A 21,997-nucleotide genomic window follows, 5' to 3' on the forward strand; every position below is an offset into this window, starting at 1 on the left:
CCTTCCCATTGAATCGGGATTTGAGGGGGGTGATCCATTAGAAATGTCCATCTAATCAAGAGCTTCTAAAGGCTGAATCACAAGTAAATTTGCTTCTGCAGAATTTGGCAGGCGCAGGGCTATTGTATCTGGGTCACCGTCTGAACAGCTTATAAAGGGCAACCCGGTGCACTGAAGCTCCCGCATATGCAGGGTCCGGGAAGGGGTCCCCACCATTTGGTGTATTGTACGCAGCCTTACCCTGTTTTTACACAAGAGGCTGTTTCCAGGACTTGAACCCGTGGAAACAGTCTCTTGTGTAAATAGAGACCATAAAAATGCTTGGCAAACTTCTGAATCGGATGCCAAAATTCAATACGGGCACAACAAGACAAAAACAGAAGTATAAATTCAATTTCAATGATGTTATCTAGTAATTCCTTTTGACTCTCCAATTCATAATATGCCAAAACTCATAAAAAAAAGGTCTAATTGAAATCGTTTAACGATCCATTATCTCTAATAATCAAAGTCAAAATGTCAATGAAATTAAAAAGAATGAGAAATATTTAACCATTCATTATCTATATGGATATCGTAGCAAACCTTTATGTAAGCTTGATTGATCTTTTTTGTTCTATTAAGTTTTATGCTGCTCTAACATGTCTTCAATTTTTCTTTGCAGTTTATGCAACATTTTTATTGTATATTACGGATTTAGTTTCGATCCTTACAGCGAAAAAAGCAACACAATAGTGATGGTGAATCACATTGCTGACATATACATCAGCAAAATCCGAAGCTCAGTCAGCATGAATTCGAATAAGCATGGATGAACACATATCACATTTCAACAATATAGAAACAGATGAAATCTCAGCAAAATCACAATGAACGCAGAATGAATTGAGAAAAGATTCATGTTTTAAAACCCATTACCCTCTCAGATAAATATTATGGACATGAATTGAGAAAAGATTCATCATCACAGTGATGGTGTATATAAAGTGTAATATCCAGCGAAATTTTAAATAGACTAATGGATCAGTTGAACGTGTCAGACAGAAATAATTTTTGAAGGGTAAATTATTTATTGAGAAATGCGAAGATATTCGGTAAATATCTCACATTTTCCCAATGGATTTGAGGAATTAAATGGTTACGAGTTAACGAATGGTAGTTGTATTTTTTTTTTTCCTTCTTGAAGGGCATTTTGGTAACTTGGGACTTGGTATTTTTAAACTAGGGGCAAAATGGTAATTTTGTCATTTAAAATTTTTTAAGTAGAAAATCCACAAGCTTCCACATTGTTCTTCTCCTCCTCTCTCAAACCAATTTCGGTTCTTTCTCCCTCAAACCCTCATCCTTACAAAAATTTTCCATTTTCTCCAAAATCTTATTAAATTTAAGTATCACTTAAGCCCCTAGTGGAGTTATTAGCAAGAATCAAGGTTTAACATTCATCTTTTCTCCATTTTTGTGCAAAACCGCCTCCCTTTTACCCTTCATCCTCTTTATTGTTCATCCAAGTGTCATGGGGATTGGCTTACAAGCTTGATTTTGGAGTACCCATGATGGAGTAATCACTAGGTTGTGGGTGATGTCTTGTTTTGATGCATGAGGAGCTTAGGAATTATCATAGAGAATCAAGGTGAGTTTCCCCTTCCCTCATTCCTCATTCATGGGTTAATTGTTCTAATTGGGGGTTATGGGACCTTAAATTAGTTAAGATTGTAAAGTAATCATAAAACATGCATAGCATTTTAGAAAATAATGTTGTTGCATGTTACATTTTGAATATTGAATTTGATTGAATTGTATGTTGAGTTAAAAAGATTGTGTTCCTATATGATTTAGGGGTTTAGAGTTTGAAAAGAGGAAGATTTTGAATTTCTGCTGAAAGTGATTATGACATAGCCGAATGTAAATTCATATAACTTGAGCTACGAAACTCATTTTCAAGTGAAACCAATTGGATTTGAAAACTAACATATATTATTTTGATACTGAAAAGTTTTGTAATTTTACACTACTTTTATATTTTTCCACAATTTTATGAAAATGGCTGTAGTGTTTTATAAAATTTTCTGCATCAACAAGCTTAGATCATTTATATCTTTAGCTAGAAAACTCGTATTTAAATGGGACCAGTTGCATTTGAAAGAAGACATCTTTTATTTTCATCACAATAAATTTCGTAATTTTAGCATGCTGGAGCATGTCGCAGCAACTCGGTCAACACAGACGCGCTGTGACAGAATTTTATGGTAGCACTGTGATTTTAGAAAACTTCAACTTAAGTTAGAAATGAATATGTTGTAGTGAAACTAATTGTGATTGATGTTAGTATGTGATGTTAATATAAATGTTGGAGGTAAATTAACAACGCAATTGATGTATATATGCTTATAGAAATGATGAGACAAATTGAAATGAGTAATATGCTCATAGAAAAAGAAAGAAAAAATAATAATAATAAAATTGTGAAAATCCGTTTGCTGCAACGAAGAGATAATGCAGCCTATGAGTAACAAGCTCATAGATATTTTATGAAATTTCCGTTCACCACAACGAAGAGATAATGTGGTATATTTCCGTTCGCCACAACGAAGAGATAATGTGGTATATTTCCGTTCGCCACAACGAAGAGATAATGTGGTATATTTCCGTTCGCCACAACGAAGAGATAATGTGGTATATTTCCGTTCGCCACAACGAAGAGATAATGTGGTATATTTCCGTTCGCCACAACGAAGAGATAATGTGGTATATTTCCGTTCGCCACAACGAAGAGATAATGTGGTATATTTCCGTTCGCCACAACGAAGAGATAATGTGGTATATTTCCGTTCGCCACAACGAAGAGATAATGTGGTATATTTCCGTTTGCTACAACGAAGAGATAATGTAGCCTATGACGTACGGGTCATAGTAACGAATATGAAAACTCCGTTTGCTACAACGAAGAGATAATGTAGCCTATGACGTACGGGTCATAGTAACGAATATGAAAACTCCGTTTGCTACAACGAAGAGATAATGTAGCCTATGACGTACGGGTCATAGTAACGATTGAAATGTATAATTAATGATATGAACTTGTAAGTCAAGAATTATTCGAATAATATTTGAAAGAGAACAAAAAATAAAATTATGGAACCAAGGAAAAATTCTAAGGACCCTCCAACATGAATACTAATATAGCATACGCATATTAACATGTAAGTTACGTTTAGAATGAATTAGCTACGAAGCAATAGTTCATGGGCACTTCTACCCATAGTTGGAAATATGAGGAACGTTAGTTATGGAACTCCGGCTTAGTTAGCCGAAATTAGTTATTATTGGAAGAGGATCAGAGACATACTCAGATAAGTATGTCAAAGTATAAGTTATATCAGAATACGATATTTTGGGTATTTGATTGTGTTTATTGACATGATTATGGTGACTATGTTTATGATTAAAGTTACGAGTATGATTATGTTTATTATATAATCAAAGTAGTGTTTTAGACAGCGATTCTAGTTACCCCTTAATCGCTCAGTTACGCGAAATGATATAGTATAAATCCAAAACGGGATAAGTTTAGATAGATGGCGATCCTAGGTTCCCGAGGTTGCCTACAACCTAGGATAAGAGGAACTCACTGAGACACCTTGTCTCACCCCAATCCCTTTTATTTATTTCAGATATACGAGTTATTATACAACAAGATTGTTCTTGATGAAGAAGCAGAAGTAGCTGAACCATATAAAGTACACGTCAGTGGTACTATTTCGGAGTTAACAGGTGAGAAATTCTATGCATTGTTCAGAGAGTTTTTATTTATTGTAATTTTAATGTACCCGATGCCGAGTTTAACACTCATGCTAGATATCCTAGGTAATTTTCTAGTAGGGGTGTTTCAATTTGGTATCAGAGCAGGTCGATTCAGATCGTGCCTTGGGTCAATGGAATTCAATAAGATGTAGTGTGACTATTGGGTTCCAAATATTTATTCCAAATGTCATGTCTGGCTGAGTCTGATCAACTCAGACTAGTATATGACAGTTAGAACAAATGTCTGAGAGATGAATGAAACCTTAACAGAAGACGCAGTATAAGGAGTATGATGTAAGGTGTGAAGAAATAAATCAGAGTGGCGCGGCGGAAGCGTGGTGGCTGGTACCTATACAGTTTAAATTAGTCAATCAGAAAGAATCAGTTCGTAATGGACGTATGTTGGAATTTAAAGTTGAAATTATGGAGAAATTGTTTATGCTTATTAGCAATTAAATTTCTAAAATTTCGAGGACGAAATTTCTTTAAGGGGGGTAGAATGTAATATCCAGCGAAATTTTAAATAGACTAATGGATCAGTTGAACGTGTCAGACAGAAATAATTTTTGAAGGGTAAATTATTTATTGAGAAATGCGAAGATATTCGGTAAATATCTCACATTTTCCCAATGGATTTGAGGAATTAAATGGTTACGAGTTAACGAATGGTAGTTGTATTTTTTTTTTTTCCTTCTTGAAGGGCATTTTGGTAACTTGGGACTTGGTATTTTTAAACTAGGGGCAAAATGGTAATTTTGTCATTTAAAATTTTTTAAGTAGAAAATCCACAAGCTTCCACATTGTTCTTCTCCTCCTCTCTCAAACCAATTTCGGTTCTTTCTCCCTCAAACCCTCATCCTTACAAAAATTTTCCATTTTCTCCAAAATCTTATTAAATTTAAGTATCACTTAAGCCCCTAGTGGAGTTATTAGCAAGAATCAAGGTTTAACATTCATCTTTTCTCCATTTTTGTGCAAAATCGCCTCCCTTTTACCCTTCATCCTCTTTATTGTTCATCCAAGTGTCATGGGGATTGGCTTACAAGCTTGATTTTGGAGTACCCATGATGGAGTAATCACTAGGTTGTGGGTGATGTCTTGTTTTGATGCATGAGGAGCTTAGGAATTATCATAGAGAATCAAGGTGAGTTTCCCCTTCCCTCATTCCTCATTCATGGGTTAATTGTTCTAATTGGGGGTTATGGGACCTTAAATTAGTTAAGATTGTAAAGTAATCATAAAACATGCATAGCATTTTAGAAAATAATGTTGTTGCATGTTACATTTTGAATATTGAATTTGATTGAATTGTATGTTGAGTTAAAAAGATTGTGTTCCTATATGATTTAGGGGTTTAGAGTTTGAAAAGAGGAAGATTTTGAATTTCTGCTGAAAGTGATTATGACATAGCCGAATGTAAATTCATATAACTTGAGCTACGAAACTCATTTTCAAGTGAAACCAATTGGATTTGAAAACTAACATATATTATTTTGATACTGAAAAGTTTTGTAATTTTACACTACTTTTATATTTTTCCACAATTTTATGAAAATGGCTGTAGTGTTTTATAAAATTTTCTGCATCAACAAGCTTAGATCATTTATATCTTTAGCTAGAAAACTCGTATTTAAATGGGACCAGTTGCATTTGAAAGAAGACATCTTTTATTTTCATCACAATAAATTTCGTAATTTTAGCATGCTGGAGCATGTCGCAGCAACTCGGTCAACACAGACGCGCTGTGACAGAATTTTATGGTAGCACTGTGATTTTAGAAAACTTCAACTTAAGTTAGAAATGAATATGTTGTAGTGAAACTAATTGTGATTGATGTTAGTATGTGATGTTAATATAAATGTTGGAGGTAAATTAACAACGCAATTGATGTATATATGCTTATAGAAATGATGAGACAAATTGAAATGAGTAATATGCTCATAGAAAAAGAAAGAAAAAATAATAATAATAAAATTGTGAAAATCCGTTTGCTGCAACGAAGAGATAATGCAGCCTATGAGTAACAAGCTCATAGATATTTTATGAAATTTCCGTTCACCACAACGAAGAGATAATGTGGTATATTTCCGTTCGCCACAACGAAGAGATAATGTGGTATATTTCCGTTCGCCACAACGAAGAGATAATGTGGTATATTTCCGTTCGCCACAACGAAGAGATAATGTGGTATATTTCCGTTCGCCACAACGAAGAGATAATGTGGTATATTTCCGTTCGCCACAACGAAGAGATAATGTGGTATATTTCCGTTCGCCACAACGAAGAGATAATGTGGTATATTTCCGTTCGCCACAACGAAGAGATAATGTGGTATATTTCCGTTCGCCACAACGAAGAGATAATGTGGTATATTTCCGTTTGCTACAACGAAGAGATAATGTAGCCTATGACGTACGGGTCATAGTAACGAATATGAAAACTCCGTTTGCTACAACGAAGAGATAATGTAGCCTATGACGTACGGGTCATAGTAACGAATATGAAAACTCCGTTTGCTACAACGAAGAGATAATGTAGCCTATGACGTACGGGTCATAGTAACGATTGAAATGTATAATTAATGATATGAACTTGTAAGTCAAGAATTATTCGAATAATATTTGAAAGAGAACAATAAATAAAATTATGGAACCAAGGAAAAATTCTAAGGACCCTCCAACATGAATACTAATATAGCATACGCATATTAACATGTAAGTTACGTTTAGAATGAATTAGCTACGAAGCAATAGTTCATGGGCACTTCTACCCATAGTTGGAAATATGAGGAACGTTAGTTATGGAACTCCGGCTTAGTTAGCCGAAATTAGTTATTATTGGAAAAGGATCAGAGACATACTCAGATAAGTATGTCAAAGTATAAGTTATATCAGAATACGATATTTTGGGTATTTGATTGTGTTTATTGACATGATTATGGTGACTATGTTTATGATTAAAGTTACGAGTATGATTATGTTTATTATATAATCAAAGTAGTGTTTTAGACAGCGATTCTAGTTACCCCTTAATCGCTCAGTTACGCGAAATGATATAGTATAAATCCAAAACGGGATAAGTTTAGATAGATGGCGATCCTAGGTTCCCGAGGTTGCCTACAACCTAGGATAAGAGGAACTCACTGAGACACCTTGTCTCACCCCAATCCCTTTTATTTATTTCAGATATACGAGTTATTATACAACAAGATTGTTCTTGATGAAGAAGCAGAAGTAGCTGAACCATATAAAGTACACGTCAGTGGTACTATTTCGGAGTTAACAGGTGAGAAATTCTATGCATTGTTCAGAGAGTTTTTATTTATTGTAATTTTAATGTACCCGATGCCGAGTTTAACACTCATGCTAGATATCCTAGGTAATTTTCTAGTAGGGGTGTTTCATAAAGGAAAAGTTGATGAAAGAAAAATGGAATGCCACTTCAGATTTGAAAACGTGTATGAAATAAATGTGTGTGAGAGAGATAGACCTTCCTGTAGCTTGTTGGATTAATATTTGCTTCAAATATTGGAGTTTCTCCTTCTCTTGTAACCTTCACATGAGTTTAGACTTGATATTTTGGTTTTTCTCTTCACGCATAACAAGTCCCACATCGAGTATGTATTAAAATATGAACAAAGGTTTATCTATAAAATAAGAGTGTATATCACTTATTATATTGAAGTATAGTTGGGGACCAAATCTCATACGATCATTGTCCCCAAGATTTATCTGTTTTATAACAGATCATTGGTGAGGTTGTTGTTGAGAATTATGGTGAGGTTGTTGTTGGGAATTACAATGTTTGCATTTTTAAATACTTGTATTGTAAGACTCAACAGTGACCACAATAATGATTGTTTATAATTAAACTAACTTAAATTTTTTTAAATAGTATATTTTGCACTTTATGTGTTGAAAAAAATATCTTATGGTCCTTCCTTTGAGAATTTTCATTTTTTTTTTTGACAAATGAATTTTCTTTTTTGTTTACAGTCCTTGGTCTAAATTTTCATCACATTCATCTTCATATTCAATCCTCATCAACCTCTCTATTTTCAAACCCATATTGTATTGGCTCAAATAAAAATCAAGAAAAACACCAACATAACATTTCTTCATCAATTTCCCTCTTAACATTCATCTTCGCACCTTAATATGACATTTTCAGAAAAGTTGGGCCGATATCATGTATCGCTAGTAATTGCATATGGAGAAATAATCTTTAGATAATATTAATTTATGGGTTAAATGTTATTTTGGTCGTGAATATGTAACGAGTAACCACAATAGTGTTTGTATCGAAATTATAAAATAGTCTTTCATTGTGCACTTTCTTAATCAAAATTGTCCTTCGGTTAAAATATTTTGTTAATATTGTCATATCAGTCATTATAATTAATTCTTTAATGTTACATCAGTCCCTATAGAAAAAATGTTATTGTCAATATTGAAGGACTATTTTAACACTAGAGACTACTTTATCTAACACAGTGTACATTCAAATATTATTTTAAATTTTTTTTGAGAGAATATTATTATTTTAAAATTAAAAGACTATTGTGACTACTCTTTCTGCATACCAAAATGATTATTACCCCATTAATTTATTGACAAATAAATTTTATAGTTCTTCGCTTAAGTTTCACATCTAAATGAAACAACTGTCCTTAGACAAAAAAATGAAACAAATGCAACAGTGTAGCTCATAATTAAACCATATATGAGGTACTAATGCTTAGATCAGAATTATTTCAACGTAGGTTAGCAGCAAAAAATGAAAATATGGTAAAAGGTTCAAGAAAAAGGACAAATAGTACAGTAGCGCGCTTGTGTGTACATGTAAGGCTTCACTCGTGGGTTCATTATGAACATCATCCAAATTTTGATTAATGTAAGCTTGTGTTACATTAATCAGGCTTCATGCATTATTGAGTACATACGACGCTGATGGAAAACAACAAAAATTGAGAGAAATTTGGATGACGAAAGGAATTGGGAAATAGAGCAACATTAATTCCAATGAAAAAACAAAAGTCCCACATCAAATGTTTTTAAAACAAGAGTCTGCTGTTTTTTCATATATGATCACTCAAATTCTACAATGGAGATTTTATTCAATTTTAGGGATATATCACTAGTCAAAGTTCGACCGTTGATTTTGGAGATTCAAAGTGGCTGCATTTTTCAGTGCCTTTTATCCTAGTCGCTTGTAATCTTTGATATCAGGAGAGCGAATAATGACGATTCATTAAAGAGTTAAATATCTTTAATTTTTTAGCCATTTTAAATATCAAATTGTAACCATAAATTAAAAGCCACATATTTATGAAATTAAAGTGAGTAAAATACTAAAAAGCTAGCAAACAAATTTGCGTTAATAAGAGTTGATGTATATGATTTTTTTTTTTTGAGCAAAGGCAGAATCACTGCATTTCATTCATAATTAATGAGTACAAAGTAGAGGGTACATCATAAAAGACATGGGGGCTAGGGTGAGATAAGGCGGCTCTAGCTATACTATGAGCAGTCTTATTTGCTTGCCTCCGAACAAACGACACTACAAAATCGGAATTGTTTAGCAATAAATTTTTACATTGAAGCAAAAGGTCCCCATATTCATTGAGAGGAGTATTGGAGGTGTTGAGTGCATTAACAAGTGACATGCTATCAGTTTCAAACAAAACATGTTGCAAACCGTTACTTGTGGCTGTTTTGATAGCTTCCAACAGTCCCATGGATTCCGCTTCAAGGACAGTAGCAGAAATTTGTGAGTATCCCGACATACCAATCAGCAGCTTCCCCGTCGAATCTCTGAAGCACATACCGTAACCCATTACGGTGTTATTGTTGAAAGTAGCAGCGTCTACATTGCACTTTATCGAGCCGGGTGGGGGTTTTGCCCAAGAGGAGTTGTAGTTTGGTGTGTGCTGTTGTGGTCGAGAGTTTTGAATGCAACTCCATTCATGTAAAACATCCTGTGCGTGTGTAACAATTGCAAGGGGAGTAGTATCAGTTGATTCCCATAGCTTAGTGTTACGACTCTTCCATATGCTCCATAGTGTCATTGCTGTTTGAAGCCTCAGCTGGTCATGTAACCTGTCAAATAAAGAAATTAACAGAGTAGTGCAGTCATTTGCATCTTGCAACAATTCATGTATCTTGTTTCCAATACCAATCCTGTCCCAACATTCAGCCGCCTTGGGGCATACAAAGAAAGTATGTATATGAGATTCCGCTAAAAGATCACACGAAACACAGGAATCATCACATGGTATGCCGCGACTACAAAGGTTTGATCTGGTGGGCAGACACTGATGCGCTAAGCGCCATAAAAAGGATCGGATTCGAGGCGGAACCTTCAAGTTCCAAATGAGCTTCCAGAATGAATTGTTTTGCACTTGTGTAGTATCATGAATAAGATCAATACAGATGCGGTATGCAGACTTTACCGTGTAGGAGCCATCCACGGTTGCTTTCCATATACGAGAATCTGTGTTTGGCCGGCTATAGAGAGGTATGCTGAGAATTGCATTCGCGTCCGCTTGATTGAAAAGAGATTGCACTATGTTATGATTCCACGAAGTGAGCTCCGGATTTATCAAGTAATTAACTGTGAGATCTGCGTAGTGAGGCATAGGTGGGGTGGAAGGCTTGAGAGATGGGAGATTTCGAATCCAAGGCATGTTCCACACGTTAATTTTAGAGCCATCTCCAATTTTCCATCTATAACCCAAGGTAAGTAAATGTTGAGTACTCCAAAGACTTCTCCAAGTGTAGCTTGGATTATGGCCAATAGGTGCATCCAAGAAGTCCCTTCGTGGGAAATATTTAGCTTTGAGAACACGAGTAAGAAGTGAAGAAGAGTCGGTTAAGAGTTTCCAACTTTGCTTACCAAGCATAGACAAATTGAAGGCTTCCATATCACGAAAGCCAAGACCTCCAAAATTTTTATGAAGAGTGAGTTTGTCCCATCGCAGCCAATTTATTCCACGGCGACCATTTTTTTTAGAACCCCAATAGAAAGAGTTCATAATTCTTTCAATTTCTTCACAAAGGGAGGTGGGAAGGAGGAAAGCACCCATACAATATGAGGGGATGACTTGAGCAATTGATTTTATTAAAACCTCCTTGCCGGCGCGAGAAAGAGAACGAGCACTCCAAGATTGGCATTTTTTCCAGATTCTGTCCTTTAGGTATGAGAAAATAGCCTTCTTGCTTCGACCCACCATGGAGGGGAGTCCGAGATACTTACCGCTGCCGACAGTATTTGTAACACCAAGAGTGGCTGAAATCGCGGCAATGGTATCGTGAGGAGTGTTTGCACTAAAAGCAATGGCAGATTTACAGTAATTTATGGCTTGGCCTGAAGCATTCTCATAGTGAGTAAGGATATCCTTGATGTTTTGAGCTTCTGCAGAAGTTGCCTTGAAAAAGAGGAAGCTATCATCCGCAAATAGGAGGTGGCTGATAGTTGGAGCTGTGCGGCAAACTCGAGTACCGTGAAGTTTTCCTCTTAATTCGTGATTCTTGATGATAGATGAAAGACCTTCAGAACATAAGATATAGAGGTAGGGAGATAGGGGGCAGCCTTGTCGGAGACCTCTTGCCGGGGTAATAGGGCCAATTCGGTCGCCGTTGAAAATAACGTGATATTCAACAGATGTGACGCACATCAACATCCAAGAGACCCATTGTGAACAAAAGCCCATCTTAGTAAGAATAGCTTCGAGGTATGACCAACATATGCTATCAAAAGCTTTTGATATATCAAGTTTCAGAGCGACTTCACCTAATTTCCCTTTGCGCTTGCATCGCATATGATGAAGGATTTCAAATGCTGTTAAAGCATTATCCATGATGGAACGAGAATGGACGAAAGCTGCTTGCTCGAGGGAAATCCACTTATTAATAACAGGTTTTAGACGGTTAGCAAGAACCTTAGAAATGATCTTGTACAAAACATTGCATAAAGAAATAGGACGGAGGTCTTTCATAGATTCCGGATTATCCCCTTTAGGTGCAAGTACAATATTGGTAGCGTTCAAATCTGGAGGGAGGGTACCGGCTGCAAGCCAAGAAGAGGCCGAGGAAAATATATCACCTCCAATTTCATCCCAGAATTGATGGTAAAAAGCCGGATTAAGACCGTCGGGCCCCGGAGATTTATCTGGATGCATACTGAAGATGGCTTCCTTGAATTCCAGTTCAGAAAAAGGTTTAGTGAGAAAGAGATTATCCTCATCAGAAACTCTTGGGTGAACACAGGAAATAATAGGCATGTGCTCACTATGTCGTGCAGCAAAGATGGTTGTGAAGTAGTCCCGAACTAGTACACAAAGATCCTCATGATCCACCACCCAATTCCCCTGAGTATCCTTCAATTTGTATATTGTATTTTTCTTTTTTCTGGCTGAAGCGGATGCATGGAAAAATTTGCTATTTGTGTCTCCATCGGAAAGCCAGAAAACTTTTGAGCGTTGCCTCCAATAAGTTTCTTCCTGTAACAATAATGAAGCAAGGTTCTTCTGCATACCTGCGATGGATGGGTCGCTGCCATCTGACATTGAATTACGCGCCTCGTCAATTTGGATACGCTGCTTATTAATGAGCTGTCTATAATTCGGGAGAGCGTCTCGGCTCCAGGATGAAATGTCTTCTGTATATGATTTAAAATGTGGATTATATATAACTTTTATTGACTTATTAAAATCTAATACTTTCCAGGACCTATATTGTCTATTAAAAAATTGATTGAAAGTTTTTAAGTACATTTATTTTTATGAAAAGATAAATATGATGTTATCAAATTTAATATCTTCAACGCTTTCATTGATCATCACTACTTCGATATAACTTTAACCCTCATAGAAGGGTTTGAGAAGTGTAAAAATGTGTCAAGCAAAGATAAAAGTGTTATTTTGGAACACACAAATTGGAGCAGCTTGTTTGGTTCTTATCAATTGACTCCTTCCGTGAAATGAGTGAGTGAGTGTTCAATGACTCCCCCCTTCCTTAATTTTGGAGCGAGTGTAATGTAGTGTTGGGCTTTAATTCCAAAGAAGCTTTTACGAAGTTTCTTAAAGACATATGGTTGAAGTAGCTAAATTCATCATCATCTTTACAAAACCATCATACCTTTCAAATATGGTTGAAGCATCAAATATTACAATGGTCGACACATTAGAAAATGGATTTTTTTTTAAGTAGGATCTAAAATTTTGATGATTAGATAGTTTGTATTTGGTTCTACGGCGATAAGAACTCATTGTGATACAATGAATTGATTTTGTAAAATTTATTCAAATTAAAAGTGAGTTAAGGTATATTGATGTAAAAGTGACTTTAGCTATAAATTTGTGTGTAAAACTCAATTCTAGAATTCAAACGTTGGAAATCTTAACATCAATTAGAATCAATTTTTAAGTCAAAATTAGTTCTACTCAAAATCAAACAAACTTGTCACAAGTAATTCTACACCTCAACAATCAATTTTGACCCTTGGATTCAAACATACACTTAATCAAAACGGTACATTATAAACAAACAAACAAAAATGATACACTAAAACTGGAAAATGGTCATTAATGTTCAAAGGGGACAAGTTTAAAATCTAATTTTTTTATTTTCAAAAACTAGTTTAAAAATTTCTGAAATGAAACTTATGATCTCCCAATAAAACTCTTTCTTCCCATTTAAAGTGTAGTCTTTGATTTACCTTTTGTATGTTTTCAGTATAATTCTGTGTGATTTTATAATTCTTTGCATATTGATTTAAATAATTCGATCAAAACATGTATGATTGTTCAATGATATACTACATGTATGATTTATATTTCAATTTAGTTTCTAAGCTGATCAATCGAAAGAGGCAACAACCCCAACTTCCTACCCCAACAAATTTGATTCCATGCAAAAACTGGATTGTTATTTATCAACAAATGCTTCATTCCAACTGTTATTTGCTTGTATGAGATCTTCTGCTGCCATCCAATTGATGCCAAGATACCACCAGATGGAAAATATAAACTGAACTAAGAAGAAGGAAGAGGTGTGTTCATCAGTCCCACATCAAAAAATGTGAAAACAACACACATGAATATCTACGTCTGTTAGTAATAAGTTGTGCACCCACCATTCTAGTAGTAAATCATTAGCTATTATTCGGCTGAATGAACTTGGAAATTTTAAGTTGATTTAAATTGATGCATTTTTTAATGCCGCTATTTTATGATCATTTAAAATTTTTGGGTTTTGGGTTTTTTTGGCAGAATAATAACATGGATGATTGATTTTCTTGTATTTAGCCAAATTTGGTATAATATAGTTTTTTTACTTTTTTTTCTTTCAATTATTTCATTTTGATAGTATTTTTCTATTATTCCCATAATTTAATTGACCGATTTAAAAAGCTCACATGATCAACTTTAATTTAGGTAAAGCTTGAAATAATTTACCAAATTAAGCTCTCATGTCGTCAAACAATTTGACCAATAAACATGAAATCTTGAACTATGCCAACATGAATTCCGAATTAGAAATTGATACTCAAAATTCAATTCAAGTAAAGAATCTAATAGTCTAACCATAATCAATTGACAATTAACTCAAGTTAAATATTTCAGTACCTCTTTAAGTTCTTAACAGTTGAGATTGGTGAATAGTTGAATGGGTTCTGATGTCTAATGTAAATCAACTTTTGCTCATCAATTGTTGACACAATAATTCAGTGTACAAAGGAGAATCTGAGTGCAATAATTCATTTTGAACATGCCAACATTCTTTAAAATAAGATCAATTTGAATATACAACTTGATACTTGATACAACCTATTATATTGTAGGAGAAATGCTATCAACACTCTCTTTTGAGCACTCTCTCTAGCACTCACTTTTATTGGGTGAAATCAATGTGGGATCTACACTTTGGAAATGGAACCCACATAAAGTGGTGGGACATACATTGATTTTACCCAATATAATAGTGACTGCTAGAGAGAGTGCTCAAAAGAGAGTTTTGCTAACATTCCTCATAATGTAGTTTAGCAGTCCCACATCAAAGGTGTCGAAAAAGACATAGGATCAATTTCAATGTGTCAAGAGAAATAAGAATTCAAAAGTGATAAACTTTTGACTTATTTACAAGAGTTCCTTACTCAAATTATTATTGGTGTTGTCGTGTCCGTTGTCCGTGAAACACCCCTACTAGAAAATTACCTAGGATATCTAGCATGAGTGTTAAATTCGGCATCGGGTACATTAAAATTACAATAAATAAAAACTCTCTGAAAAATTCATAGAATTTATCACCTGTTAACTCAGAAATAGTACAACTGACGTGTACTTTATATGGTCCAGCTACTTCTGCTTCTTTGTCAAGAACCATCCTGTCGTATAATAACTCGTATATCTGAAATAAATAAAAGGGATTGGGGTGAGACAAGATGTCTCAGTGAGTTCCATCTATCCTAGGCCGTAGGCAATCTCGGGGAACCTAGGATCGCCATTTGTTTCTAAACTTAACCCATTTCGGGTTAATACAATTTCATTATGCATAACTGAGCGATCAGGGATAACTAAAATCGCTGTCAGAATTATTATTTTGTTTATACAATAAATATAGTCATACTCATAACTTTAATCATAAACATAATCACCATAATCATAATAATAATCATAAACATATATCTAATATATCGTATCCGATGTAGCTTATACTTTGGCATATTTATTTGAGTATGTCTCTGATCCTTTTCCGATAGTAACTAATTTCGGCTAACTAAGCCGGAGTTCCATAACTAACATTCCTCATCTCCAACTATTGATAAAATACCCATGAAACATTGCTCCGTAGCTAATTCATTCTAAACATAACTTTTATGTTAATATATATATATGCTATGTTAGTATTCATGTTGGAGGGTCCTTAAAATTTTTCCTTGGCTCCATAATTGAGTATATTTTTATATTTTCTTTCAATTATTAACATAATACTTCTTGACTTAACATTTCATATCATTAATTATACATTTCACTCGTTACTATGAGTTGTACCTCATAGGCTACATTATCTCTTCGTTGTAGCAAACGGAGTTTTCATATTCGTTACTATGACCCGTACGTCATAGGCTACATTATCTCTTCGTTGTAGCAAACGGAGTATACCACATTATCTCTTCGTTGTGGCGAACGGAAATATACCACATTATCTCTTCGTTGTGGCGAACGGAAATATACCACATTATCTCTTCGTTGTGGCGAACGGAAATATAAATATAATTACTATGAGTGCGTTACTCATAGGCTGCATTCTCTCTTCGTTGCAGCGAACGGATATAAATTTTAAAATACTATGAGCACTCAACTCATAGGCTGCATTATCTCTTCGTTGCAGCAAACGGAGTTTTTGTCTTAATATCCTCATATCTTCTTTCTTTCTTTCTTTCTTTCTTTCTTTTTCTATGAGCATGTTACTCATTTCAATTTTCTCCTCATTTCCATTTTTCTGCAATTTTCTATAATTCACTGTGAGCATATTACTCATAGGATGCATTTCAAATTTTCTTTCAATTCTTTACTATAATTATATACATCAATTGTCTTGATAGAATTTCCCTCCAACATTTATACTAACATCAACATACTTATTAACATAAAATATATTTTATACATAACAAATATATCATAGAAAGATAAAATAAAAGTCCTAACATAAAACAACAAAGAGGTAATAGACGCTTTGGTCTTTGAATGTGCAAGAACTATACTTGGATTTATCCTCTCCTTTTGATATATAAACTATCATTCCTACATCACTAACCACTACAGAATTGTTGAAATAAAGTAGAAACCATACCTGACATTGGTATAATGTCCAAGAAGTTCATATGTGATATGCACTATATAGCTAGTGGCAACTATTAGTTTTTATAACTCAAATTCAAGAAACATAATCCGAGGTCACTATAGAGAGCAAACATCATTCATTATCTCATGACTTATTCATATTTATGAAACTTTCACATTAAGTCAATCAAATCAATATGCCATCTCAATGACACAGATAAATCCTTCACATTATTAAGTAAGGTTTATATGGGAAAGACTAATCTAGCAATGAGATATCTTACACTTACAAAGACCTAACCCCGAATAACCTTGACAATCACAACTTATGTTCTAAGAATACCACACCAACATCATTTGTTATACTTATTTGCAAGTCAGTAGCAAAATAATAGAGGGAATCAATACCTTAATAACTTAAGCTAATCAAAATTTAAAATTCTACTCATACAACTTGACATCAACTAGGTTTGATGATCTAGTTCATAATTTCAAAATTAAATCCTCGTGAAATTCATTTAATACTTCAATTCCAGCATCAATACAAAATTCAAACTTGATAAATAACTCACCAAAGATTTATGGATTATGCCAAAACTTCAGCTCCAAATACAACTCATATTCAAGTTTAACCTCAAAATCCTTGCAGCCAAAACAAGTTTTGCTTTCCTTCACCTTCTTGCGTCTACACATCACAAGGTAATCTTAAGCAAGGCTTCAATTACACATGCAAAAACCACATGAATCCATCCTTGTAAAACTTCCAAAGAACAAAGGAAAGGGAAGAGCTCGGCTAGGAGTGAGAAGAGGGTAAATTGAACTTGTTTAATGAGCTTGATTGTGACAATACACAAGATAGTACCATTACTTGTGGAGTACATGAGATAGAAAGGATGAATTGGTGAAAATTAAGTGAGATGATGGTGAGGTCGAGAGTTGCAAAGGGAGAAGTGGAGAGAAGACAAATCTAGAAATTGTTAGAAAAGAAGGTGAAAGAATGAGTGGGTAAGGTTCCACCTTTTTCTAAAAAAAATCTTAATCCCCAAATGACCAAAATGCCCTTTCTACACTCTTCCTCAACTAAAATATACGATAAAATACCGTAAAAGTTTTAAGCGGCAAATTTCATTCTCAATAGTCAGTTGGAATAATATGATTCGGTTCAAAAAAAATCTTATGCACAATTACCATTTTGTCCTTCTCTTAAATTTTCCAATGATAAAATAACTGATACTGAATTTTTTTCATACGGGGTATTACACTCTACCCCCCTTAAAAAAAAATTTCGTCCTCGAAATTTTAGAAATTTAATTGCTAACAAGCATAAACAATTTCAACTTTAGATTCCAACATACGTCCACTACGAACTGATTCTTTCTGGCTGACTAATTTAAACTGTATAGGTACCAGCCACCACGCTTCCGCTGCGCCTCTGATTTATTTCTTCACACCTTACATCATACTCCTTATACTGCGTCTTCTGTTAAGGTTTCATTCATCTCTCAGACATTTGTTCTAACTGTCATACACTAGTCTGAGTTGATCAGGCTCAGCCAGACACGACATTTGGAATAAATATCTGAAACCCAATAGTCACACTACATCTTATTGAATTCTAATGACCAAAAAGGCACGATCTGAATCGACCTGCTCTGATACCAAATTGAAACACCCCTACTAGAAAATTACCTAGGATATCTAGCATGAGTGTTAAATTCGGCATCGGGTACATTAAAATTACAATAAATAAAAACTCTCTGAAAAATTCATAGAATTTATCACCTGTTAACTCAGAAATAGTACAACTGACGTGTACTTTATATGGTCCAGCTACTTCTGCTTCTTTGTCAAGAACCATCCTGTCGTATAATAACTCGTATATCTGAAATAAATAAAAGGGATTGGGGTGAGACAAGATGTCTCAGTGAGTTCCATCTATCCTAGGCCGTAGGCAATCTCGGGGAACCTAGGATCGCCATTTGTTTCTAAACTTAACCCATTTCGGGTTAATACAATTTCATTATGCATAACTGAGCGATCAGGGATAACTAAAATCGCTGTCAGAATTATTATTTTGTTTATACAATAAATATAGTCATACTCATAACTTTAATCATAAACATAATCACCATAATCATAATAATAATCATAAACATATATCTAATATATCGTATCCGATGTAGCTTATACTTTGGCATATTTATTTGAGTATGTCTCTGATCCTTTTCCGATAGTAACTAATTTCGGCTAACTAAGCCGGAGTTCCATAACTAACATTCCTCATCTCCAACTATTGATAAAATACCCATGAAACATTGCTCCGTAGCTAATTCATTCTAAACATAACTTTTATGTTAATATATATATATGCTATGTTAGTATTCATGTTGGAGGGTCCTTAAAATTTTTCCTTGGCTCCATAATTGAGTATATTTTTATATTTTCTTTCAATTATTAACATAATACTTCTTGACTTAACATTTCATATCATTAATTATACATTTCACTCGTTACTATGAGTTGTACCTCATAGGCTACATTATCTCTTCGTTGTAGCAAACGGAGTTTTCATATTCGTTACTATGACCCGTACGTCATAGGCTACATTATCTCTTCGTTGTAGCAAACGGAGTATACCACATTATCTCTTCGTTGTGGCGAACGGAAATATACCACATTATCTCTTCGTTGTGGCGAACGGAAATATACCACATTATCTCTTCGTTGTGGCGAACGGAAATATAAATATAATTACTATGAGTGCGTTACTCATAGGCTGCATTCTCTCTTCGTTGCAGCGAACGGATATAAATTTTAAAATACTATGAGCACTCAACTCATAGGCTGCATTATCTCTTCGTTGCAGCAAACAGAGTTTTTGTCTTAATATCCTCATATCTTCTTTCTTTCTTTCTTTCTTTCTTTCTTTTTCTATGAGCATGTTACTCATTTCAATTTTCTCCTCATTTCCATTTTTCTGCAATTTTCTATAATTCACTGTGAGCATATTACTCATAGGATGCATTTCAAATTTTCTTTCAATTCTTTACTATAATTATATACATCAATTGTCTTGATAGAATTTCCCTCCAACATTTATACTAACATCAACATACTTATTAACATAAAATATATTTTATACATAACAAATATATCATAGAAAGATAAAATAAAAGTCCTAACATAAAACAACAAAGAGGTAATAGACGCTTTGGTCTTTGAATGTGCAAGAACTATACCTGGATTTATCCTCTCCTTTTGATATATAAACTATCATTCCTACATCACTAACCACTACAGAATTGTTGAAATAAAGTAGAAACCATACCTGACATTGGTATAATGTCCAAGAAGTTCATATGTGATATGCACTATATAGCTAGTGGCAACTATTAGTTTTTATAACTCAAATTCAAGAAACATAATCCGAGGTCACTATAGAGAGCAAACATCATTCATTATCTCATGACTTATTCATATTTATGAAACTTTCACATTAAGTCAATCAAATCAATATGCCATCTCAATGACACAGATAAATCCTTCACATTATTAAGTAAGGTTTATATGGGAAAGACTAATCTAGCAATGAGATATCTTACACTTACAAAGACCTAACCCCGAATAACCTTGACAATCACAACTTATGTTCTAAGAATACCACACCAACATCATTTGTTATACTTATTTGCAAGTCAGTAGCAAAATAATAGAGGGAATCAATACCTTAATAACTTAAGCTAATCAAAATTTAAAATTCTACTCATACAACTTGACATCAACTAGGTTTGATGATCTAGTTCATAATTTCAAAATTAAATCCTCGTGAAATTCATTTAATACTTCAATTCCAGCATCAATACAAAATTCAAACTTGATAAATAACTCACCAAAGATTTATGGATTATGCCAAAACTTCAGCTCCAAATACAACTCATATTCAAGTTTAACCTCAAAATCCTTGCAGCCAAAACAAGTTTTGCTTTCCTTCACCTTCTTGCGTCTACACATCACAAGGTAATCTTAAGCAAGGCTTCAATTACACATGCAAAAACCACATGAATCCATCCTTGTAAAACTTCCAAAGAACAAAGGAAAGGGAAGAGCTCGGCTAGGAGTGAGAAGAGGGTAAATTGAACTTGTTTAATGAGCTTGATTGTGACAATACACAAGATAGTACCATTACTTGTGGAGTACATGAGATAGAAAGGATGAATTGGTGAAAATTAAGTGAGATGATGGTGAGGTCGAGAGTTGCAAAGGGAGAAGTGGAGAGAAGACAAATCTAGAAATTGTTAGAAAAGAAGGTGAAAGAATGAGTGGGTAAGGTTCCACCTTTTTCTAAAAAAAATCTTAATCCCCAAATGACCAAAATGCCCTTTCTACACTCTTCCTCAACTAAAATATACGATAAAATACCGTAAAAGTTTTAAGCGGCAAATTTCATTCTCAATAGTCAGTTGGAATAATATGATTCGGTTCAAAAAAAATCTTATGCACAATTACCATTTTGTCCTTCTCTTAAATTTTCCAATGATAAAATAACTGATACTGAATTTTTTTCATACGGGGTATTACAGTCCGTGCATGTGTACATACTTCTTAGACTGGGATCACTGCCAACTAATTTCAATAAGCCTTTAAATCACATATCTATCCTACATAACTAAAGTTAACTTTCGAATCATTTTTGAAATCCATTACCAAAGGAGAAACAACTTATGCTTAAATTAAAATTGATCATTGCTAATCTATTACTGAGGAAACTTGTTAACTTGCATGTGCATTATTTATGATTATGGTTACTCATATTGAAAAACTCATGAAAGCTGCAAAATCTGCTTCTGATTTACAACCCGCGGCAAGTTTTTCTTGAAGTGTTTTTAATTCAAGTTTCACACATTTAGTTTCTTTGTTCATATTTGAGTTTCTTTAATATTAATTTACCTTTAAACCAGCAGTTGAGGTTGTTGAATGCAGCGCTGACTGCGTTGGATGAACTTAAAAAGTTGAAAGGGACGAAGTTGATATTAATAAGTTGAGAGCTCAACTTCAAGAGAGGATAGATAAAGCTACAGCCAAGGCAGCTGAAGTTCCAAACCGACAGAAGAACGAAGCTTAAGATGAAAGACATCCAAGATGAAAGAATACTTATAAGAAAGGGGCAAATGAAATGAAGTTGTGTGTAGAGTAAGAAAGGGAAACTGAACTATGTGTGTCTAGTTATTCTGTACCATTTCCTATATAACTATTGTAATGTGTATGTGTAATATTCTGGTTTCGAATCATTCTTCAGAATCATTGCAATCAATAAAGTATTCGTATTGTGCAAACTGTCTGTCTATCTTTAGA

The 21,997-nt window shown here is 34.1% G+C and overlaps 1 long non-coding RNA gene across 2 annotated transcripts; it reads left to right on the forward strand.

Annotated features, from left to right (window-relative positions):
• Positions 1-990: 990 nt before the first annotated feature.
• LOC146918169 (uncharacterized) lies at positions 991-7,202 on the forward strand. 2 transcript variants are annotated; one of them, XR_015016036.1, is made up of 3 exons: positions 991-1,630; positions 3,672-4,945; positions 6,987-7,202. It is a non-coding gene; the product is annotated as an uncharacterized LOC146918169 (long non-coding RNA). The 2 variants fall into 2 exon arrangements; XR_015016037.1 differs by lacking the exon at positions 6,987-7,202 and adding an exon at positions 5,502-6,821.
• The last annotated feature ends 14,795 nt before the right edge of the window (positions 7,203-21,997 follow it).

Source organism: Medicago sativa, chromosome 6, assembly GCF_051527215.1.
Source record: "Medicago sativa cultivar Bolivia chromosome 6, Bolivia_mono, whole genome shotgun sequence".
In the NCBI taxonomy this organism is placed as follows: Eukaryota; Viridiplantae; Streptophyta; class Magnoliopsida; order Fabales; family Fabaceae; genus Medicago; species Medicago sativa.